The sequence below is a fragment of the Phallusia mammillata genome, chromosome 3, assembly GCF_965637545.1.
Source record: "Phallusia mammillata chromosome 3, kaPhaMamm4.hap1.1, whole genome shotgun sequence".
NCBI lineage: Eukaryota > Metazoa > Chordata > Ascidiacea > Phlebobranchia > Ascidiidae > Phallusia > Phallusia mammillata.
This window is the reverse complement of record NC_137254.1, coordinates 1,774,068-1,798,435: the sequence shown is the minus strand read 5'-3', so window position 1 is coordinate 1,798,435 and position 24,368 is coordinate 1,774,068. Positions and strand designations below refer to the sequence as shown.

Below are 24,368 nucleotides of genomic sequence, written 5' to 3'. Positions count from 1 at the left end.
CGTAACCTGCAAGTTTATTATCACTTCAATTCCAAAGTTATTTGACGTTTAATGCAATAAATTGCGATTTTTTGCCAATATCTTCACTCTTCACCCATTGTAAATAAGCCAATGTGTACTGGTTCATTCGAGCGTGACCTGTCTGAGCGATTTCGTCGTGTTGCGCATCTAGTGAATTAAGTTATCTATGCTGACGCCACTTCACGACTGGTCTAGTTACACGCATCGGTGCGCACAGTCAGTCTGACCAGAGACTACTAAGCAGAGACTGCACACTGCGATTTTTATTAAGATCCGTTCCGCTTGAACGCGACCAGTAAGATTGCGGCGTTTACAATGGAAAAGGATAGGAAAAAGTTGTGTTGTCGTCTGTTTTTTCGTGTTTACGTGAAGCGTAGGCTTTTGAAATAGGTTTTATTGATTGCTACATCAACTTGACTACTTCTGAAAACATATTGAACAAAGAAACTTTCCGAAGGCGGAAAAAAAACGACACAGGTGGCGATTGAATGTACGAAATTTGCTACCAAATTTTCGGATGTGCATGTATGACAAAAATCAACTATTGCCAACATCTATAGATTATATTTGTGAAAAGAGATGTAATACGAATTGCTGGGAGTTACAAATGTTCTCAAAAGAATGTAACTAAATTTTAAAATCTGTCATGTATAATTAAAGACCATGCTATGCCCAACACATTTAAACTGCAATAAATTTTATCACATTGCCTTTTGTTCTGGTACTTGTTTTTTTAAAATATCAATTCAAGCAGCTCAAACTAACCAACCTCATAGGTGTTAATTCCAGATATATTATTTTGATGATTATCAGGATGAAAGTGGAAACAGCATATGTTCTCAAAGGAATGGCACAAAATTTTAAAATCGGTTATCATCAAATAAAGACCATGTCAGGCCTTACACATATAAAATGCAATCAATTTTATCATTTCGCTTTTGTTCTGGGAGTTGTGTTGTTTTATCAATTTAACATTTTTACAAAAAGTGATTTTAGATGTTGTTTTTGCAGCTTAAACTATCCAATCTCATAGGTGTTGATCCCTGATATTTTAGTTTGATGATCAGGATGAAACTGGAAATAGTATCATGCATTATTTAATCGATATTGCCATTAATTTTAATTTATAATATTTGAGGCATTTGACAAGCTTTATGGTATTGCATTTAAAATACTATTAAGGCTGGACTGTTTTCAAATCAACTGCCTACTTTTTTATGTGTTTTTTATTTATTCAATCATTAAAGCAAACTTTTTTGAATTTTTGTACATTGTTGAGTCATATATTTCATCTATTGTTTATCTTTGAGTTGTGACATTTTCATTTGCATGAGTCAATGTCATTTTTTTAAGCAACCACTGCATCTGCATGTCATTTTATTTTCTCTACCAGCTAAAATCTTCCTCTGTTAAGCCTTCACACAAATACCACTTAGTAAACAAATGTATTGTTTAGCAGCAAAAATAAAAAAGTATAAAAGACACACTTTGGAATTGTCTATATCTGAACTTTGAGGTAGCAAGGTGCATACAAATCTAGTCTGTTACAAAACATAACAGAAACTGCTGATTTAATAGTAACAATAAACTTGTGTTTTGGTTTCACATTTGATGAGTTTAAGCATGTTGCTGTGGTGACACAACTCCATCTTCTTAAGTCAGAGCCTATCAACAACTTATTATCATTCTAAAGTCACTGTATTATAGAAAAAAATCACCACAACATTAGTTTCAAAAGAAAAGTTTTACCACAGCCCTTTAAAGTTCAGTTCAACAATATTAAGACAAATAAATCGTTTGGGAGTAGTGTATTTCAGTCAATACATTCTTAGTATAGGAGAGAGCTGTCGACAAAAACCTGCAGCACAACTTTAAACTAACCTATAGCCAATTTTGACTGAACACATGTGGTCATGTCAGAAATCTCGCTTTCTATCACTACCTTGGGCCTGTATTTCCATGGGGTGGATGGGTGTTTTACCTTTATATCTTTTAAAAAGTATTCTAGTTTGTTTAACAACCATTAATATCCGATTTAAAAGCCTACGCTTCACAAAAACACGAAAAAACAGACGACAACACCACTTTTTCCTATCCTTTTCCATTGTAAACGCTGAAATCTTAGTGGTCGCGTTCAAGCGGAACCGATCTTAATACTTGCAGAGAACATTTTTATTTTTAAAACACAAATGAAGTTTTATAAGTATCAGATTAAAATTCCTAAAAATCTGAATAATTAATTCAAACTTATATACAAAATTTTAGTTCGATCCGTTGCGTATTGGCAAAGATATCGCCCCATTTATGTCGTCGCTAAATGGGCAGTGTGCAGTCTCTGCTTAGTAGTCTCTGGTCTGACTCAGACACCCATACATAGTAGACTTTCTAGTCTCGAAAACAGCTTTAGACCGAAACTACTTATTACTTTAGGTGGTGAACAAAGTGTGTAGTACTAACTAGAGTGACATATTTTCTACAGTATAAACTGTATTAGCACTACAGACAAGTTCATAATAATAAGACTGTTGTATCAACTGACTGGGATGTTTTCAACTGTTCTACGTTTTATGTAGAAAGGTTATGTAGCATTTGACTAGTCACTAATTTTTCCGATGTGTTTACTTTCGAAATTATTTAATGTATAAGCAACAACTGGTTATATCTTATAACCTGAGTTTACTGACTTTTCAGCAGCGACGTAAAAAAATGTACGTTTTTTGGTTTTGTTGTGGAGATTTTGTTTGTATAGTATGTTAAGAACGTATAGTTTAAATATTCCTTCAGTGGTCTGTTATATTGGGTTAGATTCAAGGAAGTTACCCTTTAAGCGATCAAGTTACCCGCACCAATATAAATGACGCTTGTAATATGACCCGCTGGAAAAGGAAATTATGGCACAGCTGACTGCAGTGGGAAGCAGTTGATAACGGTTGGATTAAAACTTCCGTCGAGAATTAGGCTTAGCAGATACTTTAAATCAGGGGTCGGCAACCTTTTGCACTGCGGACCGCTTTTGAAATGAAAATTTTACCGCGGACAAGTCATAAAAAAAACTACAAATATTTAGCAATAAAAACGCTTAAATTAGTTTATCATCCCCGAAATAGATGGGCAAAATGTTCATAGCATTTAACCGGAAAAATTATACGGCCCGGTAACGAACTCCTCGCGGTCCGGTACCGGGCCGCGGACCGGCGGTTGCCGACCACTGCTTTTAATCACAGGCTTGTTACATGACAATTATATTTGTTTACCATTATCTTCTTGTTTGTCCACTGTAAAAGTGAATTCTACAAGTATTAATTAACTTGTACCCGAAACTAAGCGTAGTTCAGAGATATAGGCTTGAGAGACTTGCAACAACTTAAACTGTCAGTGTCACAGAATATGTTTTTACGTGCTTAATATTTGATCTTTAGCGAAACGGATGGAGTCTTGTTATTTAGCCGACTTAGCCATATTTTAATGCCATGTTTAACATTACTGTATTTTTTGTTCAAATCGTTTTGATGATAGTAAGACGTAAACATTGCAAGAATGGTAGTACGGTACGTATTGCGTTGACTGTACTTCGTACTTTGTTACGAAGAGCGTACCGTACCACCGTACGGTACCAAATGTTACACATCGAAACTTATCGTACCGTACTTGAGGTACGGTGCGCAAAATCGTGAAGTAGATTCAAATAATTAAAATCTGATCTGGATAAATTTATGGTGTGCCTTTAAGGGAGAGGTGTCTAAACAAGCTGGTCCACTACAAAACCCGCATATTCCAAAAAGTTTGACTATCGTACCATACTGTCGAACATTCGAACATTGTTTCGCTAATGTTGGTACATTTTGTTACGTAATTAAGGTGGCTGAACTAAACATATGTAGCACGAAACTAGTAATAAAACTCCGTTTCTAATAGATTAAAATTATTGTGTAAATGTCATCCTAGTTTTACTGACAATATTAGTTGTACAAATTGATCAACCAAACTAAAGGGATATGAAAACCAAGGATTCTGTCTCTGAGCAACCATCTTCGCCTGAAGAAAAGAAGTTTGTTTTATCAACAAACTTCCAACAACATAAAAAAACGCACAAGTCAGCTCGTGGTTATAAGAAGGCTAATTTTTGCAAAATTTGTGAAAAAAATTTCAGTACTCGTGGAAATTTGAAAAACCACTTAAGGACACACTGGAGAAAAACCTCATAAATGTGAAGTTTGTGGAAAAAGATTTAGCCAACAGGGATATATAAAAAGACACATGTTGATACACACAAATGAAAAACCTCATCAATGTAATATTTGTGAAAAAAGATTTAGTATCCGTGGAAATTTGAAAACACACATGTTGGTTCACACTGATGAGAAACCTTTTCGATGTGATGTTTGTGAGAAGACATTCATTATCCGCAGAAATTTAAACACACACATGTTGACGCATACGAGAGAGAAACCCCATCTGTGTAAGGTTTGTGAAAAAAGATTTCAAACAATCGGAAATTTGCAGAGACACATGTTGATTCACACCAATGCAAGACCCCATCTATGTGTTGTTTGTAAGTAAAGATTTACACAACTTGGAAGTTTGAGAACACACATGTTGATTCACACTAATGAGAGACCGCATCGATGTCATATTTGTGAAAAACGATTTCGTTAAAATGGAGATTTGAAAGCACACTTGTTGATTCACACCAAAGAGAAACCTTATCGATGTGATGTTTGTGAAAAGAGATTCAATTCGGATGGGAATTTAAGACAACACAAGATAACCCACACTGATGAGAAACCTTATCGATGTGTTGCTTGTTAAAAAAGATTTAACCAAAGGGGAAATTTAAAAGTACACATGTCGATACACACTTAAATTGATGTTGATGTTAACACACACCAATGAAAAACCTCACAGGTGTAATATTTGTGAGCAAGAATGACTCGGAAATGAAGTATTTGTGACCCAAGTTGATTTACACATTGACAAAAAAACATTGGTGCGACTTTTGTAAAAAAACACTCTTCCGGTTTCTGGAAGTCACACCATGAAGACCCATACAAAGTAGACTATAGCGTTGTTGTTTTTGTGAAAAGTTTGTTTGAATACTGAATTTACATTTTTTGCAATAATGTGGATTTCCAACACACAAACAGAAATGTTCCGTGTGTTTAAAAATTTAACATGTGGATCCATACGAATTAATGCTGTCTTCAATATTGTAGCAGTTTAGTTTTACCGTTTAATGTTTCTTGGTTTTGTAGGAAACTGTGAACCAGCCACTATCAATAAACTGTGTTGAATTTTTTTACTCGTAGAGTTTAAAGCAAATGGAATTGATTTGTTTGTATACGTAACAACAGCACAAAATAAACACAATGTCAATCGTCATTTTGTGTGTAGTAGTGGGATCAAACTTTGTTGCATTCTACTTTGTAGTGTTGTTTGTTGATTAACCGTGCTAAAATATAAATGTTGTTTAGTTGATTTGTTTCTAACTTTGTGGAAGCTGGCTGATCCTGCCAAGCGTTGAATGTATAGCATTTACTTTGCCCACTTGCTCACATTTTCTTACCACCCACTCTTGAAATAAATCACACAACTTGAAAGTATAGAAACTGCTGCTCAACTCGTTTTCTGACATCACCAAAAAAAAAACATAAGGTAAAATCTGCCTCAGGGTCGACAATTTTGTTAGTAATGCAAATCCAACACAATACGATTCAGTCAGCTCACGGGAAAAGTCGCTTGCCTATTTTTGGATGTAAGTTATTTAAATATACTCAGGAATTTGCGGGGTAACCCCACTTAAAATAAATTTAGAAAATTTACTACCTCTAGAAATCATTCACAATGTAACCTTCCATAAAAGTTTAGAATGAAATCAAGCCCCTCGCGATTTTCCTTTAATTATTTTGGAAGCCACTGGCGTAAGCAACTCAGTAGCCCAAGCTAGATGTTCCTTCGCCTACCACTAAACAGAAAACGTAAAACTACACCAGAAACTTAAATAAAGCATACATCTTCAAATACGCTTGTTTAGACATAATAGTGCTTTTTAATAAACCCTAATCCACCGAACTTTTTCCAACCAGATTTCCATTCAAAATTTAAGGTTGTGCCACTAACACAAGAACTTTCACCTGACAGGATAAATACTAGTAGATGCGTAAAGAGCACATCAGTTATTTAAATTAACAGTGAGACTGGAATAGGTTTATATACTAGATAAAAAACTAGTTTTAGGTTGATTTTATTGCTATTATTATTATTGTTATTATCATGAAACCTCAGACTAACCCTAATAGCCAGTGGCGGCTCGTGCCTAAAATTTCTGGGGGTGCTGCCCCAAATTTTAGCCTTTATTGAATATATATAAGTTGCCAATATATAGAAAAGCCACATTTCTAGCCATTGTTTAGAGTAGAAAAACAAGTAATACAACTCTTAATTGGTAACTCCATTGTGACGTAATGTTTGTTACGCAATAATGTACACGAGTGTAAACAGCAGACGGTATCATTGGGAAATTTTGTTTACTTGCACAGCGACGGACCAAACTCAACAACATGCAGTAATAATGTGGCACAAAAACACACGTGACACAGACTCTGAACAAAGCGGTTGTAAATGCGGTAAAACACAACAACAGTATATAGAAAAAAATTACTAGTAAATGAGTCGAAAAAGGTCGAAGTATTTCAATTGCACAACATTTAAGTAAAACTGGTTATAACAATGACTACTAACTAACACACATGCTATCCAGTCATTAATATGGTCATGTACGTATCATTTAAGTACCTTATAGCCACAGTCAGCATTTTCAACATATTCTATGACACGTCACAGATTATAATTGCCACACAAAATAGCCTTAAAGCTTTTTATTTGTATCATAACTGACAAATTCAACAACCATATAACATTTGTGTCAGAACTTGTTTATTTAACATCGTTTCTTAATTATTGTGTACAACTATTAATTGTTTGTAAGTATCTTAACTGCTAAACTTGCTGTTTTATTTGGTGGCAAATAGATTATAATTCCTTTTTTGAAGTACAAAATTCTGCAAGCTTTGAAAATTACAACACTCTCACTTTAATTTAAAACATATTATTAAACCTTGTGCTTCTATTTTACAATGAAAATGAATCATAAAGCTATAGTTTAAGCAAAATAATTGATAGATTCTTCCTTGATTTCCAAATGACAACCAAGAAACTGTTTTGTTTTTTTCTATTTAGTGCTATCACTGCAAGTGCAAGTCGTTTTGGAAATAATGGTGTTCCTTAGAAAAGTTTGCTTCCTTTTCAGTGTTGACATCCTTTTCAATAACCATTTTGCCTTTGAGAGACTCATGGAAATTGCTGGCTAACTGGCCTTTCCTTTAAAAGTTTCAGTAACTTTTCTAACAACAGGATATGTTTGGTGGTCACTACTATCTCCCCTGTAGAATGTTCATTGTTAAGAAACATTTCCTGTGAAGCAATTTAGCAGCTACTGTTTAAAGAAACATAACATGTCTATTATATCAATACACAAGATTGCACTTGGTTGCAAATACTGTCCACATGGTGTGTTAAGAAACCAAAACTTGAAATTGTCATCACTAAGGTATTTCAAAATTCCTGTTGCTTGTGCAATTGTTTGTTCTGCATTTAATATTGCCTGAATTTCAGTGAGGCATTTAACTTCACAGTGTGAGAAGTTCTTGTGTTTGCTTATTCCTGCATGACATATTTGGAATAGAAGATGTTCTATCCCAGTTTTCTTAACTTTTTATTCAGGTTTTTATTTTAAAGGTTAATCGTGACTTTTCGTAGTGTTAGATGACCTTTTTCAAGGTGGTAGATACACTTTCCAATTCAATGATAATTGCAAAAACTAAAGCCCACTTAAAGTCATCTTAAAAATTCACGACTAACCTTCAAACAAATAAATTAAAACATGGCAAAAAAATTGTTTAACTGTACTCACTGTCGAACTTAGAATATAGCAAACGGGTTTGGTTTTGGAGCACAATATAGACCCGGAACAGACAACACACGCTGCGTGATTGGTGGAGCTGCGCGAGCCGCAGCACCCAGTCGCCTATTTTGCCCGGCATGTAGCTTTTTCAAGTGCGCATGCGCACAAGTGCAAAACGTCACGATTCGTCATGAAACTGGAGCTGCAGTTCCACCATAGATAACATATTAATGCCATAATTTTTTTTAAATGAAAAAAATGCCGATCAAGGCGGAAATTATACTTAGGAAATAAAAAAATAAGTATCATGAAAGTTATCTGTATTGTTGTGGTAGGAATATTAGGTGAAAATATCTAGGGGGTGCTGCAGCTCCGCAGCACCCTAGCACGAGCCGCCCCCACATTACACATGTAACTGCTCTGGAATTGATGCAAGATGTCCGTGTGATCCTGGTAACAAACATTGCCCATCTACTGGCAGATGCATACCTTTGGACTGGATTGGTGATGGATTTAAGGATTGTTATGATGGGAGTGACAAACTTTGTTCAGTTTCCAACTACACATGTCAATCTTGCACAATGTTTGCCACAACTTGTAAGAGTGAACAACTTGCCAGGTATCTTGTACATTCCACAGTTCCAGCAAAGTGCTTCACAGTAATGCAATCGTCCTGTGCTGATAACATCAACAGTTATGAAAGCAAGAATGTGATTTTTGTCACTTCAAACTGTAAAAAAACAGAAAATTTTGTCAGAATTATGTCATTTGTGAAAACGAAAAAATCATAGCTGGAAGTGATTTTTGTGACGGAGTTAGTAGTTGTAGTGACAATAGTGATGATATCAAGTCAGGTTTTGGGTTTATATGCTCTGGATCATCAAGACAAGGTTTTTGTGTCTTACCTCGAACCAATGTTTACGATTCAGTGGCTCAATGTTCTGATAATTCTGACATTTGTTTTGTTAATGGACAGTTCAAATGTTTTCAGTGCTTAGATAAAAAGTTGATCATCTCACCCAAGCAGGTTTGTGACGGTATAGTAGATTGCTTTGATATGTCAGATGAGTGTTTGTGTTTCAATCAAAGTTTGTGTAATGATATAAGTTGTACTTGTCCTTCAAATTAAATGCATTGTCAAAATAAATCTGTATGTTCGGTTCAAAGTGGAAAGTTGTGCAAGCGTGCAATGCGCTGATCAAATAAACACGAAATACTGTTCATCTGCAAATAATTTGGAACAAATTCAGTGTTTACAAGAAAATGTTGAAGGCCTCGGACTTAACAAAGTGTTTAAGTGCGCGAGAACTGACAACCAAGCGTTGAGGAGAAGGTTTCAGTATTGGCTGAGCCAGAGTTTTGTTGAACTCAATATGTGATGGAAAAGTTGAGGATAACTTCGGGTTGGTTGCTGAAGTGAATTGTCCAAATTTGTTTTATTGTCTCTCAAAAGGAGAGATCAACATAAAAAGCACTGAGGTGTGCGACGGAAAAGTAGATTGTGACGACGGCTCAGATGAATTTCCTGAACTTTGTAACAAAACCCGTTTTTATTGCAAAAGCAAAGATGTGATGTCCATTGACGAAACAAACGTTTGTGACGGAATTATCGATTGCGACAATGAATCTGATGAAACCAAATGCCGTTGTGAAGAACATAGATTTTATTGCATAAATAAACAACCGTTGTCGGTTGAATCGAAACTGGTGCAGAATAGAATTCGCGATTGATGAATGTGTAAACTTGGCTGAGGAAGGGTTTGCAGACGTCAACGAAATGATTGCCAATCCAATATTCCGAGCAATTTTCTGGATGACAGTTGTATTGGCACTGGGAGGAAATTTGTTTGTGTTTATTGCAACTGCTCACAGCTTATGGAATGTAGACAGAAACAAAAATGTTTTTATTAATACTAGTGTTTTTCTTTGAACCTCTGTTGCTCAGATTTTCTCATGGGAATTTATCTGCTTGTAGTTGTATTGCAAGGAACTCAATTTTCTGTCTCGTATTGTTTGTTTGATAAAGAATGGAGATCAAGTAGTTTGTGTTTGGGACTTGGAGCACTTACAATAATTTCTTTAGAAGCATTAGCGTTTACAATGACAGCCATGACAACCTTTCGTCTAATACCAGCTTTCAAACCATTTACAACTCGAAATGTAGGTATTTGTAAAGTTTTACTTGCTGAATTGTTTTGCTGGATTTCAGCTGTTGTTTTGGCAACTATTCCTTTGCTGAAAGTCACTTCGGAATATTATACAACTGATGTTTGGTTTCCAAACAACATTTTTGGAAGTGATTTTGTTTCCAGGGAAAACATGTCACTTCTTGCTGAAAGAATTACCGGTGTAGAACCCGAAAGTTGGATGTATGTGAAAAAACTGTCAAGAAAACATTTCCTCGCAACACAATCAAAGGAGAGTTTGGATATTATGGAGAAACAAGTGTGTGTATGCCACGTTTGTTTGCCCAAACCAGTGAATTTGCTTGGGAATATTCAACTTTCCTCATCACAATCAACTTCCTCATGTTCATCTGCATGGTTGTTGCATATATTCTCATCTACAAACAAAGCAACCGCATGAAAGGGTCTAAAAGCAATGATGTCAGCTCTAAGATGCAGAAGAGAATCTCGAGGTTGATTTTGACCGACTTTTGTTGCTGGATTCCAATTTGTGTCATGGCATATTTGAGTATTGGAGGAATCAAGATGCCACCAGATGCTTATGTGTTCAGTTAATTGTTTTATTTCAAAAGACAACATATGATAGAAGAATTTAAATCCATTTAACTTCCTGGGACAATTAAAAACAACTAAACTTTAGCTACACTCTATAATTATCACATTTGCATATTTGACATACATTTTTTTACAATTTTTTTTAAAAAGTTCCTATTAATAAGTGTATCAAAAATATAAAACAATTCGAACAAAAGGATCCTGCAAAATTTGTGTAATCTTTTTTCCCATATTAATATTTTGCCCATACCAGTCTGGTCACTGTTAAGGTTTGTTACAAATAACAAACGAAATGTAATTTTGTTTGAGGCTGACAAAAATTATTCGACACTTTTTTCGCAGCAAACTTTGCTGCAGAAATAATAAACATCCTTATATATGTAAAGACAACACTGGTTTTTATCTTATTATGTATATTATAGTATTTTTTGCACAATGTGCTCGAAAATGTGCAGATCAAAATGTGCGCACATTTTTCGAAAATGTGCAGGTGCCAAAATGTGCAGGTCACAATGTGCGCACATTTTTCGAAAATTTGCAGGTGCCAAAATGTACAGGTCACAATGTGCGCACATTTTTCGAATATGTGCAGGTGCCAAAATGTACAGGTCACAATGTGCGCACATTTTTCGAAAATTTGCAGGTGCCAAAATGTACAGGTCACAATGTGCAGGTGCCAAAATGTACAGGTGAAAATGTGCGCACATTTTTCGAAAATGTGCAGGTGCCAAAATGTGCAGGTCAAAATGTGCAGGTGCCAAAATGTGCAGGTGCCAAAATGTGCAGGTCAAAATGTGCGCACATTTTTCGAAAATGTGCAGGTGCCAAAATGTGCAGTCTCTCAAATGAAGTATTGATATTTAACGTCAAACTATGCAGTGTTAAAGCACTTACATACATGTTTTATTAGTGTTGTGGTTATAAATTGTGCCAAAAATATTAGTTATAACCTATAAATTAAAATCGGATTTAAGAGAAACTTGTAAAAATGCATGTTGTGTTTGTCAGATATGGCAAAGCATGAAATTATCTAGCATTCAGGATATAGGAAACACTGTTTTTCAGTATAGATATGTGCACGATCGTCACCTCAATCGGTTCGACTTTATTGTTTTCAATTTAAGGCCTGTTAGCTTGTAGCCTGTCCAGCTTTACAAATAAACCATAGTGTACTCATATAGCAGTCCAGCTATTGTTTCCGTCACGCTTGATTAACACTCCACGCTTGTCGGATGCTTGTATTGAGTTTGGTGCTTTAAGAGAAAGCAAACGACAAAGCTGGGCTCGCGTGGTCGGGTTTATTCATCTACCATGTGTAATATTACTACGTGTGGTTGTTATTGTGCTGTTGGAGAGTATTTAATGTACGTTTTTATCTTATTAGTACTTCTTTAAACGCATTGAAGTGATTTCACCTAACATATTACAAGGTACATAAAGTTTATTACTAATTGAATTAAAGTCTGGTAAAAATAGAACTTTACCAATTGGCTGTATCTTTGATAAACTGATGTTCAACGACTTTGGCCTCGACCAGGAACTCTGGACAGACAAAAGTTCAAGCTTGAACGAAGACCATGTCTTTTCCAAAGTTACTCATTTTAAACTGTCAACAAAGGGTAATTTTGTGAAGCAAAAATTAAGTTGCAGACAGTGCACACTGTTTCGACCTATAAGGTCTCATCAGTGCAGCTGGTGACGAGAAATCGGCCGCATTGGCTAGTGTAGCCATCAAACGGCACTCCAGTTTGTGGTGAGCAACAGGGTAAAAATTAAGTTAATTCAAAGAAAAATTCAAGGCACCAAAACAATTGCTAGACATCATAACCACCAAGGAAACTGGTGCAGAAAAACAAGTCAAATTGTTATGATAAGTAACAAAGAGTTGACACAACACAGTATTTATGAGGATATGTTTTTTCAAGGCAAAAAATAAGTTTACAGAAGTAAGCAAAATTGTCAGCATGTTGTCAACCATGAAACCACAGGGCCAGCTGATTTCTTTAGTGAAGCAAAAGTCTTGAGGTCTCACTTATCCTTTTATGAGTTACTCCAACTTTTACCAAGTGTGTAAATGCCTGACAGGAAGTTTACGGCCAGCCAACAAGCTAGATTTTTACTGCATTGCAAACGTTTTACACTGATCTTCACAAAGTTTCCTAAAAAGATATATGAGAAATTCTAGAAGTTGATAACAAACGAAACGAGAGGAAAAGGGGATCTGGACTACCACATGAGTATACTGTGATTAAACTCAAAACCAAGTCAAAGACCCAGCTGTCCAGTGTCCAAAGACCTACTGTAGGAATATCATAATACACCAAAATATTATTAGATGCTTTTGCAAAATTTGTAATTGTTTCCTGACTAATATACAGAAACTAGATGATTGCCATTACAAACGAAAAAGGTGTATGTTTCATGTGAGATTGCAAATAAATAAACAAACTAAATCTGATGTGAACAATTAGAGAGATGAAGAGAATAAAACAGCCAGAAAGAAAAGTAGGATAGGGAAAATAAATTTTTTGAGACCGCTGTGGGCATTCTGTATTATATTTTTGGAAAAAAAATATGTAAGTTACAATGGTAACAAAACAGGTTTAGAAAAGGATAATACTGAGATGTCATGAACAAAATGATGGATGTGCAATGCAAAGTATAAGTTCTCACCATTTATGTAGGTATCAGTTATTTACCACTGCATTTGTTTGAAACCTCATTGTATATTCAGTTCTTTTGCCCTAAATCGTCATATTCTGATCAGTTAAAATACTTAATCCACTGCATTTAACAAGAAAAATAACATACCCATATAAGTTCATTGATTTGCACAGAACACTATTTAAAATAAAAATGCAGGGAAAGGTATATAATAATTATGTAATTGGAACAAAAAATTGTTTGCGTGAAAGGGACAGAAAAACTTATAGTGTGAAAGCGAGAAATTTTGGCACCTGCACAATATTTTGGTAGGGGAGATGCGGGACCATTGGGCATGAAGGACCTTTGGGCCATCATGCGTTTCTCTGAAACTGGCCGCTGTAGCGAGTTCTCAGTCATACGTTAAAGTACTTATGTTGCAATAGTTTTAAAGCTGTAACAACAAGAAGGTCAATCACTTACAGAAGAAACTGTGAGCATAACTAAGTTTTCGCAGTTTGAAAGTAAATATTTTGCTCCTTTACATTTTTGTAATTTCTTTATGAGAGAAAGCAAGTTAAAACACGAAGTTTGCAGGATATTAGTTAGGTAATTGTAGCGTTAGATGAGCATTAGTATTTCTTAAGTTAATCTGTGTAACGTAGTTCAGTAAGATAAGTTCGTAATGGCGGCAATACAGGACCATTGAGCCAGTTGTTCACAGGACCATTGGGCATGGCCATTTGACTTTACACCATTGAGCATGGCCCAAAGGTCCTTGGCCTATGAAGCTATTGATGCTGGTTGAATTGATTTCTTTTGATTAATATTAGATTTTTTTTCAATAAATTTGTTCTACTTTCAAAACAACACTTAATAAGCTCCCTCATGCGTGGTTTAATGGTCCAGAATATCACATGAAAATACTGGCCCAAAGGTCCTTTATGCGAGGCTCAATGGTCCCCAAGGGTAAGGAGCTTTGAGCCATATTTTTTGCAATTTTTAAAACGGAATATCTTGCCAACTCCTTTCCAAATCAGAAAGTTATGCCCTTGTGTAAGTGTGTTAAAACGTGTAGTATTAGTACAGGTGTTCAATGGCAATTTTTCTTTCGAACTCAAAGAAATAGTCATGAAAAACTGAATTTTGGCCCAATAGTCCCGCATCTCCCCTATCTGCACATTTTGACCTGCTCATTTTAGCACCTGCACATTTTGGCACCTGCACATTTGGCACCTGCACATTTTCGAAAAATGTGCGCACATTTTGACCTGCACATTTCGGCACCTGCACATTTGGCACCTGCACATTTTGGCACCTGCACATTTTCGAAAAATGTGCGCACATTTTGACCTGGACATTTCGGCACCAGCACAATTTCAAAAAATGTGCACATTTTGACCTACACATTTCGGCACCTGCACATTTTCATAAAATGTGCCCACATTTCGACCTGCACATTTTGGCGCACATTGTGCAAATTCTTGCTGTAAGCCCTGTTGGGCTTGATGACTGACTTGTTATGCACAACACATCCAGCTCCCACCGAGAAACAAACAAATACATACAATTTCGGTTAATTGCAATTTTGTTAATGAAAATGTCGTTTTACTGTGTACAGATACATAAACTGAAGTCTATCATATGTTATGAACTTTTTGCACAATCTGGTTTATCATAGTTAAATTCGACAAAACCAGAATTTTTCTACACAACAGAAGAGCAGTAGACTTATTGACAGCAGCCACTGTTTGTAGATTTTAAACTCACCTGATTGTGGTAATGTTGTGCTGAACATTTTGATGAAGAGTGACTGCCAGTCTTGTACCTGTCTACATTTCACAGCTAACTGGTTATTTAATAAATCACAGTACGCCAGGCCCATTGAAGGCGCTATACCGAATCAGCCGGTCACCAAGCATTCACCACCATATTATATATGAGTGTGCAGTGATCGCTGGTCTGCATAAACGCTTCAGGGCTGATCCCAGTTATGAATTAATGTTCATCTTAACTGGTTATTTAATATATGCATTTAAACATTTTATTGTGTGGGATTAACAGGGTAAATCCAAATAAAGGTAAACTATACCAATGACATACCAACACATAATGCTACAAATTGATTGAAAAGTACATAATAAACTTACCTTGTGTGAAATCATCTTCTAGTTCTTCTACTTGAAAGTTTTTATCTAAATCTATCAACATTTTATTACAAAAAGTTTAGATAATTCACAAAAAAAGTTCGTCGGATCATCAAGTGTTCAATTTTAGGAATACTTTCAACCAAAAAGTTCCACCGATTAATATCCACTAACATTTGCACTAAGTTACTTTTATTAAGTGTCTTTCAACAAAACAATTCTTACCTTACCAACTTACATTTTGACTACTGCTTTGTAAAACTTACTAATTGCCATAAAATGTGACATATTGATAAAGTAGTAACATTAACTCGGATTGGAAACTGTTTCTTAAAAATATTTTAGCAAAACTGCAGCAAAATTAACAAGTATTAAAAATGAATATTATTTCTATGGAAGAGAGTTTACCCGTTTAGCGCGCAAGCTGCGCAAGGTAGAGCTACTAACACTGAGCTTGGGCTGGCCCCCGGCCTAAGAACTTCTGGTAGGTGGCGCAAAAGAGCATAGGCGTTTATGGTGCTGACTCAGCAATTATTCTTACCATAAACCCAAATTGCTGTAACAGCACCGTAAACGCCTATGCTCTGTTGCGCCACCTACCAGAAGTTCTTAGGCCGGGGGCCAGTCCAAGCTCAGTGTTAGTAGCTCTACCGCTACGCATAGTGTAAACGGGCCTTAATGCTTATTCAGACTATACACCAACAAGCCATAAATCCACGACAAGTTTACAACCGATTACACATAATGTTACCACCGTTCAGTTATATTGAGTTCGTTTGAGTTAAGAGAAAGTGTTACTATATCCGACTCGGTGAATATTTTACTGTGCAAATTAAACTCAACTCAACTATAAAGGCTAATTTGCGTTATGATTAACTGCACAAAATGGTTGGGAAACGTTTATTATGCATACTAAGTCGTAAACTAAACGACCAGCGGGGGGAAGTAGAGACACAACAATACGATGTTGGTTTTTCCTGCACCGCCTGGGAGATTTGGAAACGTTAGGTTGACGAATAAAAGTAAGGATACTGGTAAAATGCCACCACTCAGCTGGAATAACACAACATTGTATAATATCCCAAACACAACTAAACTTGTACCTGCAAAATGAACTCATGAAATTATAACTCGAAGTTACAAACTACCAATGGTATTTGTTGTTTATGGTTGCCAATGTAAAAATAAGCCTCCATACCCTTGTAATTCACCCAGCGAGTTCCAAGTCCTGCAAAGCTGTCAATTTGCTTTTCATGTTCAAGTTTGAATGAAACAGACTTGATTCGGGCTTGACTTCATACTCGGCCAACTTTGTTTCGTAATTTTACCATAAATTTAACTTTCCGCCGTAATTCGTTTATCATGATGTAATCCAAACGCGCTTTGATCAAGTCATAACCAGGGGCGGCTCGTGCTAGGGTGCTGCGGAGCTGCAGCACCCCCTAGATATTTTCACCTAATATTCCTACCACAACAATACAGATAACTTTCATGTTACTTATTTTTTATTCCTAAGTACAATTTTTATAAGTATAATTTCCGCCTTGATCGGCATTTTTTTCATTAAAAAAAAAATTATGACGAATCGTGACGTTTTGCACTTGTGCGCATGCGCACTTGGAAAAGCTACATGCCGGGCGAAATAGGCGACTGGGTGCTGCGGCTCGCGCAGCTCCACCAATCACACAGCGTGTGAACCGGCCGCTGTAGTTGTGTTGTCTGTTCCGGGTCTATATTGTGCTCCAAAACCAAACCCGTTTGCTATATTCTAAGTTCGACAGTGAGTACAGTTAAACATTTTTTGCCGTGTTTTAATTTATTTGTTTGAAGGTTAGTCGTGAATTTTTAAGATGACTGTAAGTGGGCTTCAGTTTTTGCAGTTATCATTGAATTGGAAAGTGTATCTACCACCTTGAAAAAGGTCATCTAACACTTTGAAAAGTCACGATTAACATTTATAATAAACACCTGAATAAAAAGTTAAGAAAACTGGGATAAAACATCTGCAATTCCAAATATGTCATGCAGGAATAAGCAACCACAAGAACTACTCACACTGTGAAGTTAAATGCCTCACTGAAATTCAGGCAATATTAAATGCAGAACAAACAATTGCACAAGCAACAGGAATTTTGAAATACCTTAGTGATGACAACACAAGCAACAGGAATTTTGAAATACCTTAGTGATGACAATTTCAAGTTTTGGTTTCTTAACACACCATGTGGACAGTATTTGCAACCAAGTGCAATCTTGTGTATTGATATAATGGACATGTTATGTTTCTTTAAACAGTAGCTGCTAAATTGCTTCACAGGAAATGTTTCTTAAGAATGAACATTCTACAGGAGAGATAGTAGTGACCACCAAACATATCCTGTTGTTAGAAAAGTTACTGAAACTTTTAAAGGAAAAGCCAGTTAGCCAGCAATTTCCATGAGTCTCTCAAAGGCAAAACGGTTCTTGAAAAGCATGTCAACACTGAAAAGGAAGCAAACTTTTCTAAGTAACACCATTATTTCCAAAAAGACTTGCACTTGCAGTGACAGCACTAAATAGAAAAAAAAATCTTGGTTGTCATTTGGAAATCAAGGAAGAAGCTATCAATTATTTTGCTTAAACTATAGCTTTGTGATTCATTTTGGTTGTAAAATAGAAGCACAAGGTTTAATAATATGTTTTAAATTTAAGTGAAAGTGTTGCAAATTTTTTCAATTTTCAAAGCTTGCAGAGCTTTTGTACAAACAATTAATAGTTGTACACAAAAATTAAGAAAAGATGTTGAATAAACAAGTTCTGACACAAATGTAATGTAGTTGTTGAATTTGTCAGTTATGTTACAAATAAAAAGCTTGATGGCTATTTTTGTGTGTGGCAATTATTATCTGTGACGTGTAATCAAAATTCCCCAATGATACCGTGTGCTGTTTACACCCGTGTACATTATTGCGTAACAACCATTACGTCACAATGGAGTTGCTAATTAAGATTTGTATTACTTGAATGTGGCTTTTCTATATATTGCCAACTTATATTTGTCCAATAAAGGCTAAAAATTGGAGCAGCACCCCTAGAAATTTTAGGCACGAGCCGCCACTGGTCATAACAATATTGCGGGCACACCGAGTGGGCGATTTGTTACATACCACAGCTCGACCAATAATATCGCCACATTTGATCATGTGACATTATTTGACAAACGCCCAACGTATGACTGAATATGAAATGTGAAGTTTCTTTAAAGCTCTCAAGGTTTTGTGGCTTTGAGCGCCGCATTTCTTAGGGTGGCAGTTTTGCCGTGTTTGCATCTAATGTGTTACTGGTGTCGTTTTGCAAGCGCAGGAAATAATCCTCCATTAAGCTCTTATGAGAAGCCTTGTCGCGCGTGATGGAATATAGTGAAGCGTTGCTATGAACGATAGTGATGTCACAATACCTGTTGACGTAGATCTGCCACCCATAAATATATAATACAAAGTGCATCGTAGGGTAAGGTCTTTGGACCTAAATGTCCAAGAAAAATTTGCTTAGTCGTTTCAAACCTTTCATTCTGTTTTGATCTGCCATAGCAAACAAGTAAACGACAACATTCATATTTTATGCACTTTGTCGTTTTAATTCCAAGCGAATCATTCTAGTTGATATTTTCATTAACTTTTCGGCGTATGACGTACCGGCTCAGCATGCGTGCTTGTTTTGTAAACTTCAATACTAGCGGAAGAATGCTTTGCGCTCATGTCAAATTGCATTTTCCAAGGCTTGCTGAAAGGTGTTATTAAATAACGGGCCTGCGCTCATATTAACTTACCCAACATGTTGCTTGTTGTGTATTAACTGATGCTTACCTAACCACGGAGTTCTTATACCTGCGGAAGGTAATGTAATAAAACTTGAAACCTTTCCTATGTTGAAGTCTTTCAACTGGACAAAGTGGAGATTCAAAGTAAAAAAAAGTGTTACTAACTTTATCGCTGGGCCGGAACGTCTTGTTGCGAAAAAGCAACCCCATGCCTTTTGTCAAATCAGCGTCATGGTGGTTTAATAAGTTGCAACCAATTTACAAACCCTGTCAGGTTACACAGCTTGACCAATTAGGTTGCTATGTTTGATCACATGACTTGGTTAACACTCTCGCTGTATGTCATTGTTAGAGTTTGGTTCAGAAAATATGTACATTAAAATTCCAATTTACACGATTGTACATTAGTTATATTCAGAATTAGCCAAACCTAAATTTTAATAGGATTTGAAAGACCAATTCTAATTCCCTCTGAAATGTGGCGGTTTTGTCTTGCATGAAAGTGTGACTGTTGTCATTAAGCTCATATGGGAAGCCTTGTCAAGCATGATGGAATGTAGTGACTCGTTGCTAGAAATGTTAGTGATGTCACAATGCCTGTTGACGTAGATCTGCCATCTATAATGTTTGCAACTAGCTATACAACTAATGTTAATACTGTCACTGTATCTTTTAACACTTTGTATGATGTTTTACTACTTTGATTGCCATTACGAACGGAAGATGCCTTGAGCTCATGACAAATTGTATTTTCCAATGCTCGCTTAACGGTGTTATTTTGCCTGCGGAGGGATGATGCTTAAATAAAGGCCCTTGCGCCCATAATAAAGTACCCAACATATTGCTTGTTGTGTATTAACTAATGCTTACCTAACCACGGAGTTCTTGTACCCGCGGAAGGTAATGCAATAAAACTTGAAACCTTTTATATGTTGAAGCCTATAAACTGGACAAAGTGGAGATCCGAAGTAAAATAAAAGTGTAACTAACTTTCTCGCTGGGCCGGAGCGTCTTGTCGCGAAAAAACAACCCCATGCCTCTTATCAAATAAGCGTCATGGTGGTTTAACAAGTTGTAACCAATATACAAACCGTGTCAGGTGACACCGCTCGACCAATCAGGTTGCTATGTTTGATCACATGACTTGGTTAACACACTCGCTTTATCCCGTTGCTAGAGTTTGGTTTATAAAATATATGCGTTAAAATTCCAATTTACACGATTGTACAGTAGTTATATTCAGAATCAGCCAAACCTAAATTTCAATAGGATTTAAAAGTCCAATTCTGATTCAGTCTGAAATGTTCAAAGATGAAACTTTGTTTTAGCCGCGCCAGGCGATTAATGCATACCACAACTCGACCAACAAGATCGCCACGTTTGATCACGTAAATTCATTTTGTCAATCGCGCTATGTATGATTGAAGACAAAATCTGAAGTTTTATTAAATGTTCAGCTTGCAATGTGTTGATGGCCTGTGTACATCATTGAGCGCCGTAATTCTTAAGGTGGTAGTTTTGTCTTGCTTGCATCCAATGAGTTACTGGTGTCGTTTTGCAAGCGCAGGAAATAACACGTCATTGAGCTCATATGGGAAGCCTTGTCACGCATGATGGAAAACAGTGACGCGTGGCTATGAACGATAGTGATGTCACAATACCTGTTGACGTAGATGTTCAATACAGGGTTAAGATGTGTTACGACCGTTTGTTTGTTGGAAACATTAATGTGTTGACTCGTTTAGACTGAGGCGGAGTGAAAACCCGAAACAGTGGGGGTGGTTTCTGATTCTATTCAGCCAACCGTGTGGCATTTTCGTCGTTAGAATATTTTACGCTCAACACGTTTTTGTGTTCTGACTTCGGTGCGTACCACGGTTTTCGTGTTTTGACTTAGGGTTATGCCACGGTTTTCATGTTCTGACTTTGATGCGTGCCACTGTTTTTGTGTTTTGATTTTGGGGTGCGTGCCATGGTTTTTGTGTTCTGACTTAGTGGTGTCACGAGTTTTGTGCTTTGCACTTCTGGGCCGCCGTACAAAGGCAACGAAACAAAATCAATTGACACATAATGGTACAGAGTATTACATGTACTGGTTTACGCTAAGTGGCTGTGTTAATTATTAGATGTGTATTAATGACAAATTTAATTTGACATAGTTATCAACGAAATTTTTATCGTATTATGTATGTCTAGATTTAAAACAAATATTTTCGCGGTAATACACTTTGCAAAGATGTTAGATTGTGGACGTATTTATTTAAGAAGTCCAATTTCTGTTTTTCTTTTATAATTTTGGTGCGCCAGATTGTGTAAGCTTTAACTTGCAATAATGAAGTTTCCAAGACACAGTGATGATTTGAGGTAAGGGTTAGTTTTGAGATTAGTAATAAATTTGTTGGCAAGGAGTTGGTCTAAATGGTGGAGAATTTGGTTGGAAATAGAACAGTCTAAGTCAGGTTTGCACAACCTTTTTGCTGCGACGAAATCGCAGAACCTTATTTCACCAATTACCTGCTTGTTTTTGTTTCAAAATCACTGATGTACCATCTAATGGCGCCCAAAATGTCCCTTGAATGCAGAGTTTGAGCTGCACAGTGTGAAGATCAGTCTTTACTGTTTATGACGTCATAATCTATATTCTGACGCTTGTGGTACCTGTTTTTTTCGCATTGTTTGCACACAATAGGCATACAAACAGTCTGATGTGTAGCGGTCATCATATTATTGTGTACATTGTTTACAATAACGTGTGCATTTTCGTGTGCAAGAGCATTTCATACAACAAGAGGAAATGTGTTTAACTCTTCATAACAAGTTCTAAGATATAACACTTCCGTTTTTGAATTGATGCATACAAATTTTGAGTCATTTTGTTCTTCTATAGCAGGGATGGGGAACCTGGTTCTAGGGCAGCGGTTTTGAAACTAGAGCCAAATATTTGCGTACTGGTACACAAAGCGATATCCGTAGAACTGCTAAGAGACCAAGGTTCTACATTCCTACTTGTGTTGCAAAAGAACATTTGTTTGCGCATAATCGAATGTCTTATGCTCGTCTGTGATGTCACAAGCTGCTCTTAGATTGATATTGATAAACAAGCGAGTTTCTATGTTAATAAAATCCTGAATGTTGTAGTGAGGGTGGAAATGTAGCGACGAATTTTGTTAAGCTTGTAAGGCAAGTCCAATAACACAACAACCATTCTGTAAGTCAAAAAGTTTGAATGCCACTGTCCTTGCCCTGAGAAATAGTCTGTGCGGCCTGAACGAGTGTCGATAAACCGTTTGGCGGCCTTCACAAACAAAAAGGTTCCCCACCCCTGTTCTATACCAATGCTCTTCAACCTTTTTTGATTTGGTGAACCCTAAAAGTTGTTGTGACGAACTCATGCACCCTGTTTGCTTAAAAGGTAAACTGAGGTAAAAAGCGATATGAAAAATCATTATACATATCATCAAGTCAATTAAACCGAGCGGAGCTACCGAAGTTTTACACACTGATTAAAACTTTTGGCGTGAATTAACGTCAATCCACACTGAAAGTGTTAGACATGAACATTTTAAACCAGTGTTTCTCAACCTTTTTTCTTGTACCGCCCCTTTTACGTGTTCGTTATTTATGAACGCCCCCCTTCGGTCAAAACTGACAAAAAATAATACGATTTTATTTCAATGCGATAATTAAGATTTTAAGCACTTAATCAAAAATATTCTAATGGTTAATTCAACATGATACCACTGACTACAAACAATGCTCATTGCTTTTAGCTTGGTACACATGACGGCCAAAACTGCAATTGTTTTGTTTGGTCGAGCACCGAGCATCTCAAGTTTACGCTCGGTGTATTGTGACGTCAGAAACGTTTCGAATTCCATGTTTTACTTGCTCCCTTTTTAGGTCCTTTCTGCATGACACGTAAGAAAAGCTAACGCCAAGTGAAACACCAACGTTTTGATGTAACAAAGAGCAATTGAGATTGTTAACACTATTTGACGTTTTTGAAAACAGTCACTTTTATTTTGAGGGGGTCAACTTCTGTACGTCAGCAGTAAACAAACCACACGTTCAATTGTGATGTCACAAAAACCGTTTATTTTTACAATATTGGGTAATAAGCGAAAGGGGTGAAATTTTTTTTGATTTTATTTTTAAATTGTTTTTTGGATTTGTTTTTTTTTTGATTTTATTAAACGAAGGGGTCACCAAACCTTTTTCACTGCAGGCCGGATAACATTAAAAATATCTTGCGAGGGTCACATAGGTTATGAGCCCTGACGCGCGTCTTTCCGGGACCAACAAAAGTGCAATCTTTATTAAAGTTTTCCGGGACCAACAAAAGTGCAATCTTTATTAAAGTCAGATCGTGCTACTGCCAAATAGTAAAATTGTTTTGAAAATTATAGAATCTCTTCTACAGGTAAAACTCATTTATTCTATCACAATTAACAATAGAAAGCCGTTTGTTCGCGCACAATAATGAAGGCATTGATAGTTTTAGTCTGTGATAAAACAAACAACTTTTGGATCATTTTGTGGGTTCTGTAAAACTAGGTGAACTTGATCCTACATGTTGTTGAAGAAATACTTTTCCAGTAAATTAACTTTTAACGTTTAACTAAAACTTTAATTTTTCCAAGACATATATTAGGACTAAATACTCTAGTAGGCCGGATAAAATGACGTCGTAGTTTAGTGACCCCTGGTCTAACGGCTTAGTTAATGCGGCCGAGCGACGAGCATCAAACATTGCGATGTGCGATGCTCGGTACCAAGTACTCGGGTTCTATCTCGGTTCGGCCAAGCACAAATCAATTGATACCAGCAAATGTTGCTAACAAAGCGCAGGCAAGCTCCGACAAATGACGAATTATGATTGGTATAAAATGCATTGTGGCATCACAGTCAAAAACACGCAGCAAACAAAGTACACAATACAGTGAATAGTTAATCTACTTTAACTGGTGGCAGATGGAAGAGATATGACAAAAATGACTTTGACATTTTGTTTCGTTTTACTTGCTCCATCTTTTCCCAACGCCCCCCAATCGCCCAAT

The 24,368-nt window shown here is 36.4% G+C and overlaps 1 pseudogene; it reads left to right on the top strand.

Annotated features, from left to right (window-relative positions):
- Window positions 1-4,263: 4,263 nt before the first annotated feature.
- The window catches only part of LOC145218156 (uncharacterized), a 35,671-nt pseudogene continuing 15,566 nt past the window's right edge, over window positions 4,264-24,368 (top strand).